General features: G+C 48.4%; 1 protein-coding gene across 3 annotated transcripts in view; it reads right to left on the reverse strand.

Annotated features, from left to right (window-relative positions):
• EYA3 (EYA transcriptional coactivator and phosphatase 3) overlaps positions 1-23,427 on the reverse strand; it is a 110,076-nt gene extending 86,649 nt beyond the window's left edge. For 2 of the 3 annotated variants that reach the window (XM_066573605.1, XM_066573589.1), the window contains exon 1: positions 23,303-23,427. The gene's annotated coding sequence lies outside the window, so the exon portion shown is untranslated. Of the gene's footprint in view, positions 1-2,092; positions 2,149-23,302 lie in introns of those variants that run through there. The other variant, XM_066573597.1, reaches the window with a different exon arrangement.
• Positions 23,428-23,690: the final 263 nt, after the last annotated feature.

Genomic DNA, 23,690 nt, shown 5'->3' on the forward strand with positions numbered 1-23,690 from the left:
ATGTCAGGAGCCTTTTTCATCCACTAAACTTTAGTATCATGTTTTAACCCCTTAAAGACCAAGCACAGTAAATATACGACACTAGGTCCTGGAGATTAATCCTGGCCGGTAGCAAAAATACAGCACGGGATTAACGCCTCTGCTCCTGCAATCAGACAGGAGCAGGTTGGGTGCTCAGCTGTCAGGACCCGGAGAGGAAGGCAAAAGTGGTTTTTGACAGCTTCTGCCTTTTCTCTCCAAGGATACACAGCGCTAAATGAGCACTATGCACTAAAGACTAGTACCAGTGTTTCTGGCGGTGCAATGCGCTACTCACTAATGTAAGTGAGAAGGAGTGGAGTTGGTCAAAATATTTCTGTGCAAATAGTAAGCTATTACCATTATTTGCAATTTTGCTGAACATGCGATTTACGATCTTCAGCTGCTTGCGGGGACATGTTCACTTTTTTCTTTTGCATATCAGCTGCATGTGATTTACAAAGTTCAGCAGCTCACTGATGAGACATGTTCGCTTGTTGCTTTCGCAGATCAGCTGCGAAAGATTTACAGCTGGTTGCTGAGGTGACATCGTGGCTTGTCTCTGTCACTTATCACATTACCACATGTAACTCACCCAGTCATTCATCGACAGGAAGTCGGGCGCAGTGCTCATTTTTTTGTTTTTGAATCCCCTGCTTTCCCGCGGCATGTCCACAGTGACAGCTGCGGGGACGGCTTCCATTGACTTCAATGAGGAGAGACGAGCGGGGGCGGAGCTAATTCCCAGAACTTAGCCCTGCCCCCGTCCTGTCTACTCTCATTGCAAATAGTGCAGAGGGTGGAGAGGAGGCAGAGAGAGGGCAGGAGCTCAGCGCACTGCTCCCAGCTCTTCCAGCCTCCTCCCCCTGCAGTAAGACGCCGAATATCGACTGGCGTGAATACGCGGCCAATATCCGGTCATCTGAATGCGCCCTTATGTGTATATACACTGCGTAAAGACTCAAGTAAACTTTTTATTTACACGTTTGTTAATGGGAACAAGTCTTTGTAATCTCTATAATATGCAGAGAACATAACTCCTTGATTTCAATGGGTTTGCTCAGATCTCCTTTTTTTAACGCAGGCATTACATGCGCATGAAAAGAAAATTAATTTAAAAAAGCATGTTTTACTCTTGTACACAGTGGCACACCAAAGGTTCCCAAAGAAGTCTATGTGGGTGTGCAAATGTGTGTGCAATGCACAAGGAGATGAGCAATACGCTGCACAAGTCTGTGGGAACACAAACATCTGGAACTCATCAAACTAAATAGCTCTTTAAATTGGGGGCATAGTTGTGTTTTGTGCACAAAAAAAAAAAAGCCCTGTGGGCACAAAGGCTACAGTACAGTACACCGATATGCCTGCAAAAAAAGTGTTTACAGCGCAAGTACATTGTGCTGAGTTGGGTGCAAATTGCACATATGCCCATGTGTAGGCGCCCTTAAATGGAGAAAAACAGAAAACAAAGCTGAAAAAGTCTAAAGTGTATATAAGAATTGGTTACCATAACAAATGAAACCTTATATATGAACTGGAACGGCTTCACTATATCCAAGCTGCTTGATAACAATCTGACCTGCTTAAAAATCCTTGCATTTATATAACAACCAAAAGGAGAGGGTAAAAAAAAAATCTGAACTAATCCCTAGTGTGATGCAGGCAATTTACTTCAGATCATACTGACAAGGCTCTTAAAAATGATGGCATTGCAGTTTTTGAACCAAAGCCAGAAGTGGATCTAACAGGGAGGAGAAGTCCAGTAGGTTTGGATTTCCTGCGGTCGGCTGGCAGTGGCAACTTGCAAGTCGAACCTGATCTCATTCACATTCATTAGGTCCCAATGATGCAGAGTTGCACAGCAATGTTAGGCCACATGACTAGTGTTGCGGGCCAATGTCACATGGCAACTTTTGTGGTGTGACATGAAGATCACAATTTGCTCTACAACATCACATCTATAGATTGTCAATGCAGGCGCGTTGCAATATGAGACATGACTGTTGCAAAAAATCCAAAATTGTTAGATCTTTAGTCACATCATAGACTGCAATGCAAGATGCCTTCAACCTGCCTGTGATCTGGGAAGTCACTACTGGAAAAGAAGCAACCCAACAACGACAGGAGAAGGTCCACCGATCAGCAAGTTATCCCATATTCTGCAGACAAGAGACTTGTTACTCTGGTAAAAGAGGTTGCAAAAAAACAATACAGGCATCACTGAAGCTACTTCATACAGCAAATTCAGTATCAGACGTAGATTTTTCTGCACAAGACTGCATTTGCTTCGTGTCTTGCAGGTAACTCAATAGGACCATTAAAAATGAGCACGTACAAGGAGGCAGTCATCTCTTTTTCTATCACTCATACTGCTTATTGGCCTGGCTAACAATTGGAGCTGTCCAACAGCCCCGCATTGCTGGCTCAGTATGAGCCTTAGGCTGGCTGGACACGACCAGATTTGAATTGTGGAAGCCGCGATGGTCACCCGCGCAGACGATCTGCGGTATTCCGCACACATTGAAAAAAAAATAGACCATTCGCGTGTCCGCTTATATGAGTGGATAGTGACTGTGATTTCTGTGAGCAGATTTAAAAATTGCATGTTCTATTTTTCCATGTATAACACCTACAAAAGCCCTATTGTTCTCCACAATGTATTCTGAATACAATGTATACGTAACTACTTTGGGTATTTGCAATATTTTTTTTTTTTTACACATGTTGCTAGAAGACATTCGAAGGAAATTAAAAAGAAAGCAGGAAGTTGTAGGCAGACCGAGCAGGAGCCTCCAGGGACCACTAACCCATCCAAGCTATAGTGTGTGGATATAGGAGGCCACAATACTACCCTGGCTACGCTTAATATGAGCAAACTCAAAGCTCTGATGCATCAGACGTGGCTGTGCAAAAGTCGAAAAAACTAGTCAAGCCTGTAGTGAAGACATGGTTCTTAGAGCACAATTCTCACCAACACAGGAAAGCACAAGAAACTGGCACCTGTGTGGCCATATGAGCGCTAGAAGGGTGTTTCCACGGGGTAGGGCAACTTTTGACATCATTTGCCTGCTTGTGAGTGTAACATATTTAGTACAAACATATGTGTACAAAATCTCACATGTGGGTAAACCGCTGCCAATGTTAGGCTGCGTATTACAATACGGTCGTGTGAGCCCAGCCTTATACTGATTTGACAGAGGCCAAAAGTTTGACCGCGACCTAGTAAATGGGGGCCTATGGAAATATGTAGGCATATAGACATTATATGCATTCAGTCAAATAGCTCATTTTTCCCCTCTTTCATACCTATCCATCTCATTGGCTTCTTCTCCATCATATCCATTTCTCATGGCTTCATTCATATTACGGCTGTTACTCCCACCGCGACATGTCAATTATATCGCGGTTTCCGCTGCGGCATCCCTTCTCTCTATGGGAGAGATTTGCACAGCAGAATACAAGCAGAAAAGCGGCTTCCAACCCGCACCAAATGGCAGGGGTTTTGAAGTAGCCTTTCCGCTGCAGAAATCTTACAGAATGTCCGTGCGGTCCCGCTGCGGACATTCCACAAGATTTCTGTCCCATGAGAACCCAGCCTTCATGAAGTGTTAGCATGTGGTGCATGACTGACTTTTCTCCAGGTATGCCTAGAGCAGGGGTGCACAACTTTTTTTGGTCTGAGGGCCACATTGAACCACCTCCAACTGCCACAAGGGTATACTCATCTGAGACATTAATGGTACATGCCATAATAAACTGAAGTACGTTTCACTTCCAGGACTCTCACCTATTAGGAGAATGTGGGCCACCCCTCCCCAATCCGTAATCCAGAAAGGAGACAATGAATGTGGCTCTGTCCATTGTAGAAGACGATGTCAAAGTAACAGCCTGGTATTTCATAAGCCCTATAAACTACAATGAAGAGAGCTGTATGTATATACGATACCTCTAACTCATATACCCATTTCTGGAGTGCCATACTGGTCAACATTATTCTCCTGATATATAGGGGACTAGACATGGCTACACAGGGCACCCTTAGTACTAGTCCGTTCCTGTTGCCCTGCTATGTGCCACTCCTCTTCCCTGACATGGAAACTACATGCAAGCAGCCACACAGACAATTGTGGGCCGGCGCATATTTTGCACAACTGGCATAGATCATAAGAACCATGGGACTATTTTAACCTGTTCCCAAACACCTGTTGAGTGGTGTTAAACCTTAATAGGGTCACATATGAATGAAGACTTGCACCCCAAAATGGATCCCCGTTTGTCCCATGTTCAGAGACCTACCCATTGTAGCCCTAATCTACTTATAGGACACATGGCTAGACCTATAATGCAGGGAACACCCGTTGGATTAATAATAAATTCCAGGCCCAATTGCTTACTTAAAAATACCCCCCCCCCCCACGCCCTTTTTGGTGTTCCCCAAATCTTAGATAAAAGTAATAATGTAAACTTAGTGGTATGTCTGAAGACAGGGGTAATTACGGGGGCCTGGCTGGGATGGGCACGTGGGGCAATAAAATCTGGTATCCCTCCTCCTCTCATGCTTTTTTCTTGACCTCAGTGGCAGAAATGGGGTGTAGGAAGTGGCGCACACAAAAGGCACTCAACAAGCTGCAGCTGAAACTGCAGGAAGGTGAGCGTTCCCAGGGTTTCCTGTAAATTACGTATTACAGGTAGCGCTCTGATTAATGCCTGTCTCATATGGCAGGATGTGGAATCCGCTTGCGGAGGCCCGCAGCAGATTCCAGCTGTGAGCCCGGCCATGGCCCTGCATATGGCCGCGTAATGTACTGTGCATAACTGTGTACTCACATAGGCGGTCATGAACAGTACACCTTTTTTTTTTGTTTGTATCTTCCGCGCTGCCGCTTAGTGATGACGCGGGTACTTGCAGCTAGTACATAATGTAGTTACGTATGGTCTATGGGTATATCTGCAACCATGGAGCAAAATGGTCTCTATGTCACGAATATCCGCGGTAAAATAGAACCTGCTGCGTTCCGTTTTCTACAAGTGGATTGCATAATTCCAACTTGCTAATGTGAGCGGAATTGTATTATCCAATGCATTTGATTGATCCGCGTATTACTGCAGATCAAACGCATGCGGAATCCTTAATTCCAATCCATGCGAAACCGGCCTAAGGTAGATCGCTACCTTTTTATCATGTGACCGGGGACCACTTAACAAGGCCACCGGTCACTGCTCCAGGCTCTTGGCTACCTTTGGTATTTGGAAGTAAGGGGATTTTTAATTTCCTGGGCTCCCCGGCTCCTGCACGTGTCCAGCATTCTGCTGACAGGCGCATGCGCAGAAGCCGGGGAAGGTCCGTGGAGAAGGATCGCGTCGGGGGTTCAAATACTGAAGCCTCCGGTAAGTTTCATCTCCTCTCATTAACTGCATTAGTGAGGGGAGATGAAACTTCGACTTTTACTTTTACGTGATCGCCATTATCTATGGGATAACGGCGATCCCATGAACAGGGGGACCACTCACCGTGACATCTCCAGGATCTTGGCTACCATTGGTAGCTAGCAGCAGGGAGATTAAAAATTTCCTGGGCAATCCTCAACTTTTGCACATGCGTCTGCCGTTTTGCTGACGGGCACATGCGCAGAAGCCAGGGTTAGGCCCATGGATAAAGATCCCACTGTGGGACAAAACCGGGGACCTTAGTTGTGTAATTTCATCTCCCCTTATGGATACTTTTCCTTTTTTTTAACTTTCCATGATCATTGTTAACCGATGGATAACAGTGATCATGTGCCCAGGAACCGTATACAGCGGTCCCCAGTCACATCTCAGCTATCTTTAACAGCTAGGTGCAGGGAGATTTTAAATTTGCCGGTCTCTCTGGCCTTCTGCGCATGCGCGCCACATCGGTGCATGTGCAGAAGCCTGCGGCAGGTCCAGATTGCCACAAGATATCGCGGAGGACGGAGGTGAGCATTTTCAGCTGCCTTCATGGATCCGATTCATGAGGGCAGCTGAAACTAACTTTTTGGTAATCCCCGGTGACATCTCCTGCCTCCTAGCCACCTTCAGGAGCCGGGAGCCAGAAGATTTCAAATCTTCCGGGCGATCCAGGCTTCTGCGCGTGACATCATATGTCTGGCGCGTATGCGCAGAAGACTAGCGTCAGGTTCTGGAGGACTAGATCCATTGGATAGCGCCGATCGCATTGCCGGCGGGAAACAAAGTTGTCATCTACCTCTGGGAACCAACAGCATGGAGCTGTCACATCCATAGCCCACAGGGCTTTAATCCTCAGGGGATTCATGTTTTTACATCCCTGAGGATTAAAGCCCACAAAGCCAGGACATAATAAAGCAATGGGGCCGTCACTAAGGAGTTAAGATTGAGCAAAAAAAATGTAGATGCAAAACCTACATACCATAGACACAGCTAATACATGTAACCAAATGTACCTTCTTGTTGCCTTGATGAGTTGAAGTGTAGGATTAATATCCCAATTTTTGGAAGCCACTGATGTGTACCTTTCAAGTTAATTAATTTTACTTATCATTCAGTTATCCAATTGTGAGCTCATTATCTCAAGGTAGTCCAGTTATATGAACTGGGTATTACTCATATACTCAACATTCATCTAACCAATTTAACACCTGGCACATTTCATCTGATTCCTTTCATTAAGCGCCAACCAGGTGTGGCTCTCTGCATGTCTGCCAAGGACAGCACTAGTCAATCTGTCACCTAGCAACCAAGTGGTTTCCAAAGTAACCCATGCAAAGATTAGTTTCCTTTAAACCACTAAGGCCTCATGGCCGCGGCCGGGTTAGATTCTGCCTGTGATAGCTCACAGTGGAATCAGACCCGGCGCCTTCCAGTGACCCCATACTCACCTGTCCGGATCCTCTACGAGAGTGTTGGACGGCGCTGGGGTATGACGCGGATTCCCGCAATACTTCTGCTGTGCCCACAGCTCGGAGCATCGTGGGACAGGCGGCTTCCATTGACTGCAATGGAAGCAGTCCATGCGTTTTTCTGCACAAATTAGAATATGCTGCAATTCTCCCCCCGCGAGCGGAAGATTATTGCTCGTGGATAGGGGAGAATTGTTTTACACAGCATGTCTACAGACGAACATTGCTGCAGAAATTGCGGTGGGTGTCTGACCACGATTTCCGCAGCGATAATCTGTCCGAAGGGGGCATTCGGGCTAAAAAAATAGATTATACCCACCTGATAATCAGGTTTCCAGTAGTCTCCACGACAGCACCAATTGAGACGTACCAACTAAAGTTTCCCTAGGGTGGGATTGCTGCCGAGAGGACTTTGCGGCCGAAGGCCATGTCCTCGTCCTGCTGCACTTTTACCCTATAGTGTTTAACAAACGTGTGGGGTTTCTTCCAGACTGCGGCTTTGCATATCTGCTCGACTGAAGCTGAGCTATGTTCGGCCCATGAGGATGCTACTGCCCTTGTAGAATGGGCTTTAAGAGCTAAGGGGATTTCCTTCCCGAGGGCCTTATAGGACTCTATGATGGCCAGGCGGATCCACCTGGCTATGGAGCTTTTTGCTGCTTTGCTCCCTTTATTTGGGCCACTGAACTGGATGAACAAGTTGTCGTCCCGCCTCCAGTGGCTTGTCGCCTCTATGTAGCCTAGGACTGCTCTCCTAACGTCCAGGCAGCTTAGGGTTTTTCCTTCCTCGTTTTTAGGTTTACTAAAAAAATGAGGGGATTATTATGTCTTGGGACCTATGAAAATGTGATACTACTTTTGGCATGAAGGCAGGGTCTGTTTTAAATACTAATTTGGTGTCCGAGGTTTTCCGGAACGGGTGGTGAATGGACAAGGCCTGCAGCTCGCTAACCCGTCTTGCGGAGGTGATGGCTACTAAGAAAATGGTCTTGATAGTAAGCATTTTTATGGGTAGTGCTTCGATCGGCTCGAATGGTACCGCTATCATGGCCCTTAGGGCCCAATTAAGGTTCCAGTCTGGAAAAAGATTTATGGGTCTAGGCCGTAATCTAGTTGCTGCTGCTAGGAACCTGTTGACCCATCTGTTGTCTGCGAACTTTGTGTCACATATGGCGCTAAGGGCTGCGACCTGGACCCTCAGGGTGCTTGGAGAGAGGCCCATCTCTAGGCCCTCCTGCAAGAACTCTAAGATTAGAGGGATGTCCGGGATAGAATCCCCGCGATCCCTTCCCTGTCTCCATGAGGAAAACCTTTCTCCAAACTTTCTGGTAGATAAGGTGGGTAGTCTTTTTTCTGCTGGACATTAACGTTTCTACTACTCTCTCTGAGAATCCCTTCTCTTTTAGTGAGGATTCCTCAAGAGCCATGCTGTTAAGTGGAGCTTGTCTAGGCTCGGATGGCTCAGTGGCCACTGCGATAGAAGATCTGTCCAGGTAGGGAAGATGACTGGGTCCTGCGCGCTCAATGTTGCTACGAGACCGAACCAGCTTCTTTTGGGCCAGAAGGGGGTCACCAGGATTAGTGTGCAAACCTGGGTTCTGAAATGTTGTAAGACTCTGGGGATCAATGGTATAGGAGGAAAGGCGTACACCAGCCCCTCTCCCCAGTCTTGGCCTAGGGCGTCTACTGCTATCGGACGATCTCCTGGCCGGAGGGAGAAGAAATTGCTTACTTTGGCATTTTCCCTGGTTGCGAACAGGTGCAATTGTGGGGTCCCCCACTGGTTGATCAGGATTCTGAATGCTTTCAGGGAGAGAGACCATTCTCCTGGGTCTATTTGCCTCCTGCTGAGAAAGCCCGCATTTTGGTTTAGCGTCCCCTTCAAATAGGTTGCCGTGATCGAGAGGATCCGGCCCTCTGCCCAGTGGAAAATTTTCTGTGCGATGTTTTGCAGAGCGGGAGATCTTGTGCCCCCTTGGTGTCGTATATGGGCGACCGCGGTGATATTGTCTGACAGTATCTTTATATGCTGGTCCCGTAGCGAGTTCCCTAACTGCTGTAGGACCTGCCATACGGCCTGTAGTTCCCTGTAATTTGAGGACTGTTCTTTTGTCCTTTGAGGCCATGGGCCTTGAAAGAACTGGTTCCCCACATGCGCTCCCCATCCCCAGGCGCTTGCATCCGTTGTGATGTGAGTGGCTGGGTTTTGTAGCCAATGAACCCCTCTCCGCAGATTCTCTGGGGATGTCCACCAACGCAGGGATGTTTTCACCATGCTTGGGATGTACATTCTTGTCCCTAGAGAGGACTGCCTTTTGTCCCACGTGGATAGGACTGAGGCTTGCAGGGCTCTGGTGTGAGCCTGGGCCCATGCCACTCCTGGAATGCATGACGTCAAGCTTCCCAGGAGAGACATGGCTTCCCAAACTGTGCATAATCGTCTCCGTAAAAAGGTTTTGACTAGCCGGCGGATTTTTTGTATTTTCTCCTCGGGTAGGCAGGAGCATTGCGATTCTGAGTCGAGCGTTATACCCAGAAACGTTTTCTGTTTGTCGGGATCTAGGCTGGATTTTTCCCAGTTTATGATCCATCCTAAGGATTGGAGAAGTTCTAGCACTATCCTCAGGTGTTTCGTTAGGAGTTCTCTGGACTCTGCTATTATTAAAATATCGTCCAGGTAGGGTACTATTAGGACCGACTTCGTCAGGTAGGCGGCTACCTCTGCAATAATTTTGGTGAAGATTCTGGGTGCTGAGGAGATCCCGAAGGGCAGGCATCTGAATTGGTGGTGCTCTATTCCTTTGCCCATATCCACTGCGAACCTTAGGTATTTCCAGGACCCCTCGTGGATCGGTACGTGGAAATAAGCATCCTTTAAATCGATGGATGGCATGTAGGCTCCTTTGGGAATCAACTTTATCGTTGAGGAGATGGACTCCATCTTGAATTTTCTGTATCTGATGCGGGTGTTCAGAGGTTTCAGGTTCGCTATCATCCGCTGTTTCCCGCAGGGTTTCCTTACTAGGAAGAGCCTGGAATAATGGCCCTGGGTTTCCTCGTTTTGCGGTAGGGGGATATTGCATTTAGTTGTTGCAGGTCCCCAACGCTTTGCCTTAGTAGGTGTAACTGTTGTTTGGAGCCTCCCGTGATAATGAATTTTCTTCTGGGGAGGGACACCAGTTCTATCCGGTATCCCTGCTGTAAGACCTTTGGGATCCATGGGCCTTCGGAAATCGCGGCCCCTTGATCCACAAAGCCCCCCAGCCTTGCCCCTACGGGGATGGCGTCAGGGTCTCTGCTTTGGCTCCCCCTGGTGGGGGTTAAAGAGGATGTTCCTTCCTCTGCCCCCCTTGGGGTAACTCCAGCGGCCTGTCTTGCCCTTGCCTCGGTAGGCCTCTAGCTGTTGGCTTTGGGGCCCAGGAAGAAGGTCTTCCCTCACTGTGGCTTTTCTTCCGGGAATCCCTTTTTGTCGGCCGCCTTCTCTAGAATCTTGTCAAGGTCCGGTCCGAACAAAAACTGTCTGTAGAACGGAAGGGCGCATAGCTTATTTTTTGAGGCTAGGTCGCCTGACCACGATTTCAGCCATAACTCTCTTCTGGCTGAGTTAGACCGGGCTGTAGCTGTCGCTGAGAGTTTGACAGTTTCGGCCGCGGCGTCCGCTAGGAAATCTGTTGACATACGCAGGATCGGAAGGGAATTTAGGATCTGTTCCCTCGGCATCTTATTGCTTAGGTGTAGCTGTAGCTGTTCTAGCCATACCCCCAGGGTTCGCACCACACAAGTGGCTGCGATCCCTGGCCTAAGTATGTTTGCCGCTGCCTCCCCTGATTTCTTAAGAAGGCCCTCAGCTTTGCGATCCATGGGATCTTTTAACTGTGCGGCGTCCTCAAAAGGGCAGGGTCGTTTTCCTGGCTACTTTGGCCACTGGGACGTCTACCTTAGGTACCTCCTCCCAGCTTGCGCAAACTTCCTCCTCGAATGGGTACCTTCTTTTTACCCCTCTAGTGGAGAAGGAGCTTGCGTCTGATTTCCTCCACTCTTTCTGGATTATTTTGGTGATATTCTTGTGGACAGGGAAGGTATGCTTGCGCCTCTCCCCTAGTCCCCCAAATATCTCATCTTGTAGGGTACGTTGTTCTCTGGGCTCTTCCATTTTTAGTGTAGCCCAATCAATTCCATTAAATCGTCCTGATGGAATAAGTATTTTTTTGTAGTCCTCCTAATCTGAGGACTCCTCGGCCGCCTGTTCCTCTTGCTCCGACCCGATAGAACTCTCAGAGTCGGAAGGCTCGTCAGGAACATACGCCCTTTTATGGCGTTTCGCTGGTGGCGCCAGCTGTGACGTTAGGGCTGATCTACCTCTTCTTTCACCAGCTTCCTAACGTCCTCCCGATTCCTCTTTAACCAGCCTAGCTACGCATGCCTTGCATAGAGGCCTCTGGTACGTAGCTGGCAGTTTTATCCCGCATTCCACGCATTTTCTGAGTTTTGTTCGGGGAGGGGGGGGGGGGGGGGGATGTCTTTTTTTAACCCCCTGACAAATAAAGCATTTTTGCGTGTAAATATGCAATTTTTCCATACACAATACACTGGATGTTTGCATTGTATTTTTTGCGGGTAAATATGCAATTTTTCCATATACAATACATTGGATTTTGCATTTTGTATTTTTTGCCGCACTCGCTACTTACGGCCGCTGAGGCTGAGGTTTCAGCTGTCTCTGGGGCTGGAGCACTCATTACTATACCGGTGCTGCAGACACCCTGCGACCTGTAGTGGTTTGTTCTGGCTTCTCCCAGGTTCCTATTTTTTTTTTAATTTTCGCGCTCCTGCGCTAAGCCCTGCCCCCTCCGCTCCTGATGCAGACGCGATGACGTCATCGCGCTGGACACGTGACGCGGCGCCCCGCCCCCCGCCGAAGGGCTTCCTGGAGCACCGCGCTCTAACTTCTGCAGGGAGGACGAGGGGGACTGAGGCTCCCGCTTTGTACCCCCCATGGGCCGCCGCGAGGGGAACCTTGGCCGGGGGTTACCACCCCATGTGGCATCCCGGGAGTCGTCTGGCTGGGAAGGGAGGACAGGCTGACCTGACCCACTGCCCTCCGATCCGCCCGTGAGTAGGCTTCCGGCTGGCTTCTCCACCAGCTCCTCTCAGAGATCCTGCCTCCTGGCAGGACAGGAAGACACTGAGGAAAGTGGGGAAGGGGGGGAGCTTTTAACCTCTCAGTATGTTCCTGTCCTATAAGGAGGAGGCAATCTCAATTGGTGCTGTCGTGGAGACGACTGGGGAAATTAGAGTAATCTCCAAGTCAAAAAGGAGATACAGAATCAGATTTAAAATAAAACAAAAAACTTAGCCACGCATTTTGGAGCGGCTTGGCTGCATGCTTTTCGTTACAGCCGGTGCTCTCATAGAGAGGAGCGTGGCCGTCCCATGTGGATGAGAGTTTTGACAAATCTCGTCCACATGGCCGGCTAACCCTGGGATTAGCAGCTGCAGGTGGATTTGCCGCAGCGAAATTCCACACGGAATTTCCGCGGCAAATCCATCCTGTGTGAACCCAGCCTAAGGCTGCTCTCGCACAGGTCCTTTTTTACAGCATTTACTCTGGCATTTCAAACGCTGCGTTGAGCACTATAAACGGCGTCTCATATGAGCGTTCAAACGTGGCGATTCTAAGCACTGCCTGTTCTATTCTCACCATTTAAGCATTTTTAAACGCGATATGTCACCCATTGAAATCAGTGGGGAATGTTTTCAAAGCTGTCAAAATTGTGGTAGGATGCGTTTTTTTCCTCCCCCCTTTTAAAAAAAATCGTAACTCCTTTATTGATCCATCGACGTCGCTGTATGAGGGCTTATTTTTTGCGGAACGAGTTATATTTTTCAGTGGTACTATTTAATGTACCATATAATGTACTGAAAAAAAAGTATGAGTCCAGTTAAATAAAAAAAATTAATTCCCCCATCTTTCGGTGCATCTTGTTTGTCGCACACACTGAAACAAAAATGACATAACTTTATTCTATGGGTCAGTACAATTATTGCGATACCAAACTTGTATAGTTTTTATTTTTCTGCTGTAGTACTTGTATTATTTTTCAAAGACATTTAATTTTTTTTACACTATTTTCTGCGGTCATCTTTTGAGCGCAATAACTTTTTATTATTTTACTATCAACGTAGTTGTGTGAGGGCTCATTTTTTGCGGGATGTTCTGTAGTTTATGTTTGTATCAATTCGGAATACATAAGATTTTTTGATCGCTTTTTATTGCATTTTTTTTAGGAGACGGGGTGACTGAGAGGCCTCGGTCACACGGGCGATTTTCCGTGCGAACTGCGCATGCGATCTTAGAGAACCATTGCTTTGCAATGGTATTGGACATATGAGCGCTTTTTATGCGATCTGCGATTCCTGTTCTCTTCTCTATATGCGCCCAATGGGGCCGGCGGCAGCAGCGCCGACCCCATTGAGAACATATAGTAGACAAATCATTCTCCTCTGCCAGAGCTGTAACAGCTGTAGCAGAGAAGAATGATGTTTGCCCATTGAATTCAACGGAGCCGGCAATACAGCCGACTCCATTGAAAGCAATGGGCTGCCGGCGATCGCACGATGAATTTTCGTGAAGGGCTTAAAAATATAAGCCCTTCCCTGAAATTCATCCAGAAATGTGTAAAAACAAAAAAAAAAATATATACTCACCTGGTCCCGGCAGACGGAGTACAGCCGCGGCCAGCCGGCAGTTCTCCTGAACTGCTCTGAGTAGTATTCAGCATCCGGGGATTTAAAATCCCCGCCTGCTGAATGAGCTGCCTCTGATTGGTCACAGCCTCACCAATCAGAGGCAGCTCTCACTTACCCATTCATGAATTCATGAATGGGTGAGGGAGTGCTGCCTCTGATTGGCTCAGCACAGGGACCAATCAGGGGCAGCTCTCAGCTGTCATTCGCCCGCAGCCCATTGCTTTCAATGGAGCCGGCTGTATTGCCGGCTCCATTGAATTCAATGCGCTGGACAGCTCCTGCCCGTTTCTAATGAAACGTGGCTAGGAGCAGTTTTTTTCGGGCGATTTTTCGGCCCTGGTCACGCGATTTTCGGATGCGCATCCGTCATGCGATCCGCAAATCGCGTGAAAAAACGTCCGTGTGACCGAGGCCAAAAAGTGCATTTCTGGCGTGTTTTTATTTTTAATTTTTGGACGACGTTCAACGTGTGGGGTAAATAATGCACTACTTTGATAGATTGGACTTTTATGGACACGGCGATACAAAGTATGTATTTTTCTTCTATGATTTAGATTTTTTTATTATATGTTTCAAAAGAATTCACTGAGATTTAACTAGTAATATGGCAACACTCCCGCAAAGACCCGACACCAGGGGAGAAGGCAGTTTTTAATGGAGTGCAGAGATTCATTTTTTTATTATAGATATGGCAAAAGGGGGGTGATTTAAACTATTTTTTTTACAATTATTAAAACGTTATTGATCTTGTGTTTACGTTTTTTTTTAAGCCCCCCTGGGGGACCACAACTAGCAATGCTTTGATCACTCCTGCAGTATGACGTAATGCTGTGCGATTGCAGTTATTGCCCGCGGGTGTCAGCTGTAATAAACAGCTGACACCTGCACTGTAAAAAAAAAAAAAAAAAAAAAAAAAGAGGTCGCGCCACAATCTCTGTTTATACATAACCCGATGCTGCAGGACGTAAATGTACGTCCTTGAGTAGGAAGGGGTTAATCTGCAGGGTGCACAGCATGGGAAAAAAAAATTTTAATGTGGCAAAAATAGCTAATTTAGCCCATTTCACCATACAAAAAACAGCATAGAAAGTGATCAAAATGCTGCACAGATCAACAAATAGTACTAATAAAAAAGTACAACTTATCCTGCAAAATATAAACCCTTAAACAGCTCCGTTGATTAAAAAAAAATTAAATGCTAGGGGGTCGTTCAATGAAGCGATTAAAAAATAAATAAATCTTTTTTTTTTTTTTCTTTTAAACTGTGAAAAAGTAGCGAAAAAGAAAAAAACTATTACAATTTGGTATTGGCATAATCGTACCGGCCTGTAGAATTACTTTAATACATTATTTATACTGCTGAGAGAATGCAGTGAAAAATAAAAATAAAGAACATGCCAGAATTAGGCCGGCTGCACACGGCCGTGACCGGCTCCGCCGCGGAATATTCCGCGGCGAAGCCCGTCACGGCACCCCCCCCAGAGACCCCATACTTACCAGCAGATCCGGTGTTCTGGGTCCCGCATGACGCTTCGGTGTGACGCGCTGCAGCGTCATGTGACACGCCGGCCACGTCACAAGACACGCCCACCGCGTCACATGACGCGGCCGGCCATGTCATATGACGCGGCGGCGGTGGGCGGAGAGGCGATTTCATGCTATCTTCCGCTGTGCTACAGCAGAAGATAGCGTGAGCGGACGGCTTCCATTGACTGCAATGGAAGCCGTCCGCACGTACACCCGCGGCAAATAGAGCATGCCGTGGGTGAGGACAGGAGATTTCACGGTGCGGAATTCCGTGATGGAATTCCGCACCGTGAGCATTGAGCTATTAGGTTCAACAGAACCTAATAGCTGCGGGCAACACGGCGGAAATCCGTCTGTGGGAAGGAGGCCTTACAGATTTTGTTCATCTTGCCACTAGAAAAAAATGGAATAAAAAGCGATCAAAATTTTACATGTTCCAAAAAATTAGATAAATGAAGACTAGCGTTCATCCTGCAAAAAAACAAGGCCTTCTAGAGCTCTGGCAATGGAAAAAATAACATTAATACGGCTCTTGGAATGCAGCAACACAAAAGCAAACCTTTAAAAAAAAAAATATTTTAGATGTACAAAAATAGCAAAACAACAAACTGTATAAACTTGGTATCACCGGAATCGTGTGACTCAGAGAATAATGTTATCACACTATTTATTCTGCACGCTGAACACCGTAAAAATGAAATCCAAAAAACAAATGGCAGAATTTCTTTTCTTTCCCCCAATCTTCCTACAAATTTTTTTTTTACAAACGTTATGCAATACATTATATATACCCAAAATGATGTCATCAAAAAGTACAACTTGTCCTGCAAAAAACAAGCCCTCATATGGCCGTGTCAATGGAAAAATGAAAATGTTATGGCTCTTGGAACGCGACGGGAAAATTAGTTGAAATTAAATGATTGGCCCATTTAAAAAACCTGCCCTGGTGGGTCTGACAGGGTGGTAAGAAACCCGCCACTCAAGGGGTTAAACGAATTTTGAGCGATAATTGTTGCGTCTAAATGGACCCTAACTCTCCATAATGGCGAAAAGAAATTTTCTGAGTACCTGCAGAAGAATGGAAGCATGTGACCCAAAGAGGCAGGAGGATCTGGAGTCAGCCAGCACCCATACTGCTCAGCCAGCAACCAGTGCCAGACTCGCACGCAGGAGAACAAGGAGGTAGAGCAAGAAACAACTTTGCCCACAAAGAGCAGTCTAGTAAGCACTCAGAATCCTCTTGGATGGAGAAAAAGAAGTGCTGCTGTGAAGAAGAAAAGGAGAGTGGTGGTTGTGGGGATTCCCTATTGAGAGGAACAGTGGCCGCTGTCTGCAGACCGGACACCTCACGAGAGGTGTGCTGTCTTCCAGGTGCATAAATCAAAGGTGTGTCTGATAGGCTGTCCAGACTCTTCAGTCCTACAGAACACCACCCATTCCTACTGATGCCAAACGACACTGCAAAAAGGGACCTTGCAACTATCAGTACTGTTGTATTATGTCTCCACTGGATGTGTGGGTGGAGACATGGGATGTCGGGGCTCACTGACAGGGAACCTCCCAGGGCACGCCTCCCTCAGCTGTGGTGCTTTACAGGGCTATCAGCGGCTTAAGTGCACTGTAGTGAAACAGCATGTGAGATTTTGCTGTAGCCCACAGCATCGGACCTGAGCGCTGCAGACACAGGATGTCCCTTCGTGGAAATGGAGGGTGAGATAGGTTTCAGGGCCCAGGCTGCAGCGGACACAGGACAACAGTGATGAGCGCGGCGGCAGAGGGGACGCTAGCACATATGGGAGCCAACATGGAGCGTCAGAGCAGTGTCAGCGGCGCTGGCTGCAGCAGACGCAGGGGGAGGACAGCGGAGGCCAGTAATGAGTGCATCGGCTTTGGGGGGGGGGGGGGCGGCGGCAGTGCAGATCGTAGTCCAGCGGGGCCCACAGAGGCAGTCCACTGGAAACATGTGTGAGCTGCCCAGCCCATGTCGGTGGGAAGTGGAAAGTGAGGGGGGCGTGCCCTAGAGCTTCAGTCTCAGTCACAACAGCCAACCGGCGTGCCCTGGGAGTTCCCCGTCACTGACAGCGGCCAACCCATGCCTCCACCCATACATCCGGTGGACACATAATACAACAGTACCACAACTATCTGCAGAGACTTTGAAGACCTCGGCAGGAAGGTGAAGGAACTAGGAGAACAGCTTGTATCCTCATTCATCCTCCCAGTGGATGGCCATGGAATAAGAGTATTGTACAGGATTCTAGAGGTGAACAACTGGATATGTCAATGGTGCAGTCAGCAAAGGTTTGGATTTCTAGACCATGAAGTGAATTATCTTTAGGATGGACACCTTGCCAGAGTCTGGTTGTACCTCACAAGGACAGGGAAGCATATATTTGGAAGGCGCCTTGCTACACTAATCAGGAGAGCTTTAGAGGGGTTCTGTCAGCAAAATAAAAAAAATCTATCCTCACCTGTGCCTTTCACTAGGAACCTGCTGCTCTTCTGATGTCCCTCCTGCAGCCTTTCTATCGCAGGGCAGAAGCTGGCAAAGTTCCAGCTTCCGCCACTGCCTAACGGCAAGTACTGCCGCCCGGGTCAGTGGGTGACGGATTACATGTGACATATTACTCATAGCCTGGCCGTGTCTAACCTGTGACGTCCTCGAAGAGTCGACAGCGAGTGCGCATGCATCCCCCTTCCCGACGCGCTTGTGCACTCGCCGACCACTGCTTCATATTACAGGGCAGTCCCAGCCAGGTCGATGAGGGGAAAAAAAGAGTCAGCACGCAGGTGCGGATGGGAGATGACCCCTCACGCGCCAGGTAAACAAGGGAGGGAACAAATACAACGGGATTAGGTACGTTTCCTTTGCTTTTTTACTGTTTTCTTTCCACAGGTCAGAATGTACAGGGATGCAGGGCACAGTTAAAAAAAATGGCTTTTGCTGACAGAACTCCTTTAAACTAGAATATGGGTCCGACCTCTCTCCTGCATACTGCACTATACATATATAATATGCATATACACACACAGTTTAATTTTCAAAAAGTTGCTAATAAAATCATGACAGTTCATTTTGGTGTGTTTGTTAAGTAATTTCAAGGAATCCAAAAAGTCCTATGCCACCCAAAATAATTAGGAGCTGTGGAGTGTGCAGGTGGAAGGGAAATCAGATTGGAAAGGGTTAAGAGAAGCATAAAGTCTAGATCATGTGAGGTCTCCCTTCATCAGATCTCATCTGGAATACTGTGTCCAGGTCTGGGCACCCCACTTTAAAAAAGACAGACAAACTGGAGCAAGTCCAAAGAAAAGTTACCAGGATGGTGAGCGGACTGCAAATCATGTCCTATGAGGAATGGTTAAAGGATCTGGGAATGTTAAAGGGGTTGTCCCGCGGCAGCAAGTGGGTCTATACACTTCTGTATGGCCATATTAATGCACTTTGTAATGTACATTGTGCATTAATTATGAGCCATACAGAAGTTATAAAAAGTTTTATACTTACCTGCTCCGTTGCTGGCGTCCTCGTCTCCATGGAGCCGACTAATTTTCGCCCTCCGATGGCCAAATTAGCCGCGCTTGCGCAGTCCAGGTCTTCTGCAGTCTTCTATGGGGCCGCTCGTGTAGAATTCCGGCTCCGTGTAGCTCCGCCCCGTCACGTGCCGATTCCAGCCAATCAGGAGGCTGGAATCGGCAATGGACCGCACAGAAGCCCTGCGGTTCACGGAGACAGAGGATCCCGGCGGCCATCTTCAGCAGGTAAGTATGAAGACGCCGGACCGCCGGGATTCAGGTAAGCGCTGTGCGGGTTGTTTTTTTAACCCCTGCATCGGGGTTGTCTCGCGCCGAACGGGGGGGGGGTTAAAAAAAAAAAAACCCGTTTCGGCGCGGGACAACCCCTTTAAGCTTGTAAAAAAGAAGGCTGAGAGGAGACTTAATAGCTGCCTACAAATATCTGAAGGGCTGTCACAGTGCAGAGGGATCAGCCCTTCTCATTTGTACAAGGAAAGACTAGAAGAAATGGGATGAAACTGAAAGGGAGAAGACAGATTAGATATTAGAAAAAACTTTCTGACAGTGAGGGTGATCAATGAGTGGAACAGGTTACCACTGGAGGTGATGAGTTCTCCTTCAATGGAAGTGTTCAAACAAAGGCTGGACAAATATCTGTCTGGGATGATTTAGTGAATCCTGCACGGAGCATGGAGTTGGACCCAATGACCTGGGAGGTCCCTTCCAACTCTATGAGTCTATGAGTATCACACAGACATGCAGGGATGCATATGAAAATGCTACACATACACAATGTATTGCATAGAAGGGTCATACAAGCAGGACAGACCCATCAGCAGTCTATGCACTGGTTTTACCACTCTTGTCTGCTCCAGTCTGGCCAAATATTTGTCTGGAATGATTTAGTGATCCTGCACTGAGCAGGGGGCTGGACCCGATGACCCTGTAGGTCCCTTCCAACTCTACCATTCTATGATTTAAGAAAAGGGAGACTGAGGCATAGAGGTTTACAAAGATGCTGCTAAATAGCTTCCACCCTGTTTCCCTAAAAATAAGACAGTCATATTAATTTTTGCCCCAAAAGAGGCAGTGCCTTATTTTTGGGGGTGTCTTATACTCCCCTAACCGGCGGAGTCTGGGTCCCTCACCCTGGTCTCCAGCAGGCTGCAGTGATCCAAACATAGTTCTTGCTTGCTAGAGGTGGGGTATTCAAAGCTCCATTACCAGGAAAAGAGTGCTCTGTCAATGCAGCCTGCCCGAGACCAGGGCGAGGGACCCAGACGCCAACGGCTAGATGAGTATTGCGTTTTGCTTTTTTCATCTAGTGTAGCTAGGGCTTATTTTCTGATTTGTTGAGCGCCGCTGAGTGTCAGCTGGCTCCGCTAATCACAGCTATGTATTCAGCACTGGCAGTGATTGCCTGAGCCAGCTGACACTCAGCCAATCAGAGCAACCTCTTACTGGAGGCGGGGATTTTAATCCCCACCACTAGCAAAAGATCCTCTGTGGGTTGACAAGTGCCCGAGCAGCCGGCCTGAAGCTTCAGAGACCAGCTGGAGAGTCCCAGACAGCACTAGCTAGGCGACTATTAGTATAGTGGAGTTAGCGCTGGCGTTTAGTACTGCCAAAAACGTGGTACCAAGTTGTGCCACGTTTTCAGCAGTGCTGAAACCGCTGCCCATTCATTTCAATAGGGCTGAAAACGGCCAAAGACAGAACATGCATCGCTGTCAAAGCGCAGCGTTTTGACGCTTGTGTGAACAGTCCCATCGAAATGAATGGGAGCGTTGTACAGCGCTGAAAAGGCAGCACTAAACGCTGTACAAAAACGTCTGTGTGAGGGAGGCCTAAAGACACAGCCTGAATTATCTAAAGTACAGTCAGTATTTGGTAACAGGTTCTGTACCATTATAAACACTGTCCTGTAAGTAGAAATCAGCACTGGATGCTCGCTCCTCAGCTCTGGTCACAATGGAAACTCCGTTACAGCATATCAGGTCCAAGAGATCCCAGACAAAATTAGGGCCGCATGCTCCACTGTTCGGTAGACTGATGGCTGTAGCCAGCATTTCTGTGATTCTCCCTGTCCTGTTCCTGTGACAGAGCAGAACAGTGGCCATCAATAGTGTAAAATGTGAGCAGAGCCTAAGGCCGGTCTCAGACCCTGTAACTAGATGGCGTCCGTGCGTATCTGTATTTAATCTGTATGCGGATGGTCCGGACAGCTCACCATCGGACATGCACAGTACAGATTTTTTTCAAATCTTTTTTTTTATAGTGCCGTTGCTAGGCAATAACGTGAAATCTGCGACCTTTCCGGAAGGTCACCTTCAATAGAAGCCAACTGCGCAAAAATAGAATATGCTGCAATTTTTTTTCTGCAAGCGGAAATCGCCCAGGAGCGGACATGCGAATGTTCTATTTTTGTTAATGGATGTGGAATGCCGCGGATCATCCGCACGGGTGACTATCGTGGATTCCGCAATCCAAATCTGCTTGTGTGTGACCGGCCTAAGGGTCCTTTTAGACAAACTGGATAGAAATGGAGATACCGATCTACCATTTAACCTGAAAAGTTGCAATGGCAGCCAGAGGCCTAACAATGTCCTCCTAGGTCTGCCATGTACATTAGCCTATTAAAGGGGATGTCCAGTTAGAAAAATCACTTTTCCAATTTAGAGTCAAATCACTTAAAACAAACATGTGGTTACCCTCCCCCCCACCCCGGAGATCTAGTGTTGCAGCTCTGCAATTCTTCTTGTCTTTTTAGCCTAGGGTCACACGGGGCGGATTGCCGTCGGAAATCTCGCGGTTTGGCCGCAGCAAAAACCGCGAGATCTCCGCCGGCAGAGCCGCCGCGGTTTAAGCCGCGGCGGCTTTGAAGCGGTCCGGCCGCTTGCTCTTTCGTTGCGGCCGGCGCTCCCATAGAGGAGAGTGCGGCCGCAGCGGAATGCAAAAAAGAATGAGCATGCTGCTTCTTTTGAAACCGCGGCTGCGGCCGCCGCAGCCGCGGTTTCAACCGGATTTACCGCAGCGGATTAGCCATCCCGTGTGGACGAGATTTCTGAGAAACCTCGTCCACATGGCTGGCTAATCCCGGGCTTAGCGGCCGCGGGCGGTTTTGCCGCGGGCGGATCTGCTGCGGCAAAACCGCGGCAAATCCGCCCTGTGTGACCCCAGCCTTAAAGCGGAATTCAGGTGATTGCTGCCGGCCAATCAAATGCCACCGCATCACCACCTGTTGTGGAATCAGCACCCACATCCTGGGCGCCGTACTGCATGGCACTCCTGGCATTTGTTGGGGAAAACGGCGTCATTGGAGGTCACCTCACCACTGCAACCAATCAGAGGCTGCAGTGTTACCACCCAGTCTCCTGGCACCACAATGCCAGGAGTTACCAATGAAGATACTCCGGCCCTGACTGGCTGCATGGGCCTTTAGTGGTTCACATCCGCTGTATATTCTCTGGTACTCTACATGTGAACAACCGAACGATATACAAGTAAACGATTTATCTGCCTGTATGAACGGACTGCACAGACGGGCTGTCATCAATCGTGCGAACACTAACCTGCTCCGTGTAAGAGCACCCTTACAGGTTTTCTTAATAAATCAGCCACATCTAAGGCCTTTGGGTTGCCATCAGTAATACCAGCACCTGCCTGGGAACTTATTCTTTGCCAGCCAATCAGATATAATTGCTCTCTGTGAGTGCGGCCGGGCAGCAACCACCGCCATAAGTAGTTTTACTCAAAGAAGCAGCTCCTCTCCGTCTGCCATGACTTCTATGTGCAGAGCCCCCGCTTCCTCCCAGCGTCTGAGGTGCATGCTGTAAGCACAGGACCGCTGACGCCGGGGAGGACGCAGGGGCTCTGCACACGGAAGCTGTGGCGGACGGAGAGGAGTTGCTTCCGTGACTAAAGCTAAATGTTGCCATGGTTGTTGCTGAAGGGCACGCAATATTAACACTTGGGGTACTATTACTATTGGCACCATTACACCGGGCCACTGTTGGGGGATGGACTATTTTTGGGGCCACTAAGGACAGGGTCCATTACTATTTGGGGCACACTATTATTACTATTGGCGCCACTAAGGGGGCGTATTATGACCACTGGGGTCACAGAGGGGGCGCCTTTAGTACTGGGGCCACTGAGGTAAAGTTGTTCGGCTGCGGTAAGCCACACCCCTGCCCACACTACCTCTTATCACTGGTCAGCATCTCTTTGGCCATTCTAGTCCCCTCCGCGTACACCTGACGACCAGCCCCCAGCAGCTGTGCGCTGTAATGTACAGCAGTCCCCAGGGTACGCTGCAGGCCAGGGGCATTTACCCCATAGACCGGCACATATCCTGCCCCCTGCAGGACCAGCACTGGGCTGCACACCAGCCCCTCGCCACAGAACAAAGGGAGCCACAGACACAATACGAGCCGGTCGTCTCCTGCCGGCACAAAAGGGGGGCATCTCCAGGACCGAGCAGAGCTGCGGGACAGTCCTTGTCCCAGGCCCAAACTTGTGTGTCCAGAGGAGGCGGGGCCGCACACCATAAACACAAGCACATGCGGCCATTTCCCTTTCTTCTATCACGTTACCTGCTGTGTGGAGAGAGGGAAGGAGGACCGGAGCTCCGGTCAGCGGTGTCTCCAGAAGAACGGAAAGAATTAACTCTGCACCTTCGCTCAGGTAACCAGCCCACAGGTACTTCCGCCAGGAGAGGGAAGCGCCGACCACAGCGTGATGACGTCAGCAAGCGTGATGTCGTGCCCAACCAGGAGAGAGAGCGCCTTACACTCAGGCGTTGGTTGGCAGCGGTAGCCGCAGCTGTGTGCGGCTCTGTAGCCAGCGGGAAATGTAACGGTTCAGGGGTGTAATTGGGGGGGGAATGAGAGGAAGTGTAACCCCACAGCTGTCCTACACATGAATGTATTCTAGTCATTGGTCTCCATAGCGAAGGGATAGAACAACGGACGTTCACTGTCT

Source organism: Eleutherodactylus coqui, chromosome 1 (genome assembly GCF_035609145.1).
Source record: "Eleutherodactylus coqui strain aEleCoq1 chromosome 1, aEleCoq1.hap1, whole genome shotgun sequence".
Taxonomy (NCBI): Eukaryota; Metazoa; Chordata; class Amphibia; order Anura; family Eleutherodactylidae; genus Eleutherodactylus; species Eleutherodactylus coqui.